The sequence below is a fragment of the Sinocyclocheilus grahami genome, unplaced genomic scaffold (genome assembly GCF_001515645.1).
Source record: "Sinocyclocheilus grahami isolate Dianchi unplaced genomic scaffold, SAMN03320097.WGS_v1.1 scaffold135.1, whole genome shotgun sequence".
NCBI lineage: Eukaryota > Metazoa > Chordata > Actinopteri > Cypriniformes > Cyprinidae > Sinocyclocheilus > Sinocyclocheilus grahami.
In genome coordinates this window covers 340,639-342,670 of record NW_015505314.1, presented here as the reverse complement: position 1 = coordinate 342,670, position 2,032 = coordinate 340,639, and the positions used below count along the sequence as shown (strand labels likewise).

At 46.5% G+C, this 2,032-nt stretch overlaps 1 protein-coding gene across 6 annotated transcripts in view; it reads left to right on the top strand.

Annotated features, from left to right (window-relative positions):
* Positions 1-2,032, top strand: part of LOC107590964 (histone-lysine N-methyltransferase 2E-like) — a 46,268-nt gene continuing 44,236 nt past the window's right edge. For all 6 annotated transcript variants that reach the window (XM_016279932.1, XM_016279931.1, XM_016279934.1 and 3 more), the window contains exon 1: positions 1-386. The gene's annotated coding sequence lies outside the window, so the exon portion shown is untranslated. The remainder of the gene's footprint in view (positions 387-2,032) is intronic.

The window sequence follows — 2,032 nt, the reverse complement described above, 5'->3', positions numbered from 1 at the left end:
AAACCCCGCGGTATGTAGAGGCGGAGCGCGCAGTGACAGAGAGCCGGGCGGGGGTGAGCGGGGGGAGGCGGAGTCACGGCACTTCTGCCAGGGCCGCCATTTTTGCACAGGGAAAAGAGACAGGATTGAAGGGATCCAGTTTCTAACTGTCGGCACAGATACGGACAAAATAATCGGGCTTTAACAGACTCTAACTGTACTTTGGGATTAGAGCACCACGAAGCGAAATACAGGTGCGAAATAGCGCGATTTGTAAAGCTTTGTTGCACATCCGCAGTGGAGAGCGAAGTATTGTTTTGGTTGTGTGGTAACTGTTAGATCAGGCGGCGGGGTCTCACCCGAGTCCCCCGTGTCTCTATTCACAGTTATTACAGTGGACATCAACGGTAAGTACCTGCCGAAATCCTACAGCTATCTGTTTGTTTATTAGAGACGGTTGTTTGAAGCCAGTGGCTAAGTGACTTGCTGAAGAGGGTCCCATCCTCGTGTGGATGCTGAAATTGGCTTTAATGAGCTTGTATTAATAGTTTGTTAAAATTAGATGCATTTACAACGCCGCTGTGCGTTTGTCAGCCCTCCTTTTGAGGTATAACGTTAAATCCCACCTGGCTTGTTGTAAAGAGGGCAATCCGAGCAGTGTATGACTTAATTTAGCAGCTAAGGTGGCTAGCTAGCTCACACCCACCTTTAATGCCTCACAGAAGGAAAGATCTTGAAGTGCATCGCTGTTTTATAGTGGTAGCCACCAGAAAAGCTGCACACGAGAGTAGCGGAAACTCGTTGTCGTAAAGCTGCTAACGTAGCAACACCAGCAGTCACTGGAGAAATGCTAGCAAGTTAGCCAGCCAAGAAAGAAACCGCTCAAGACTTCAATAATCTCTTTAGAGATGCTGGGATGTGCTGCAAAGACAACTGCTCGAGTGTTTCACGTTTGGTGAAGTCGTGGTCACGGCCCACGATATGTTGCTCCCGCCACTTATCTAACGTACAGTCCTGACGGTGATGTGCACACGTTTACAACTATTTACACGTGTTTTTGTTGTGCGTTTTAGAGAATGAGAGCTGTGAAATGTTTAAAATGGCACGCTTTGCTCTCTGACAGAGCCTGCAACAACAGGGCTTTTGTTTACACCGCTCAACTCCGGCTAGCCATTCACTAGGTCCACTCTTACCCCATATACCCAGCAAACAAACACACTTTTTTAAGCCTATTGACTAGCACTGAGTCATAGTAGTAAGGCCATCTAAAATACGAGATGTGATTTTAATCTGTTGGTTTTGGACTTGCTCTAATCGCTGCAGAGGAATACGACTTAGTGCTGCTTAGCATAATAATGCATAGACATAGCAAAGAGGACAGAAAATGAGCGCTTATTTAGTGTCTGATGTGTTTTGTGTGGTTGTGTGCTGATAATGAGTGCTGCAGGCGTGGGGGAGGGGTTCGGGCTCGGTTCATGTAGTCAGAGCTGCTTGAGCTTTGCCTCAAACTGGACCAGAACCGCGCTGCTTTACCAGCGAGCTGCGCAGTTATGCCATTTGTAGCCAATAAACCGTCACTCGACGCGTTTTCAGGTTTAGGTCGATTAGGGTTTGATATTTACTGTTGGAAATTTGATTTATACCTCTGTGTAAGGCAATTAAATGCTCCAGTGTATCACATCGATGCGCATTAGCATAGCAAGCTAAGCATTTAGCTTCACCGACTAGCTGTTTGCGAGGATGTTGATTTAATTAGTCGACCCGACGCGTTTGGTTTAGCAATGTAGACGTGCTAACAGATCATTTGGTTATTTAAACGCCAAACAAAGTCGTTAAAACGCACTTTCCTCTCTCGGATAATCGCGTACATTGTGAGGCAAGTTGAGGTTCGCTGGTCGCCGTCAGTCAGAAACGACGCAAACACTTCGTTCCAGCACAAAAACAGCGCATTTGACAAATAGATACTTAAGCATATGTGAAAAGGCGGGTTTCTTGTGATCTTGGCCGGTTTCTGTCAAATTTCAGCGAGTCTTCGAGCGCAGTATTTCCTCTC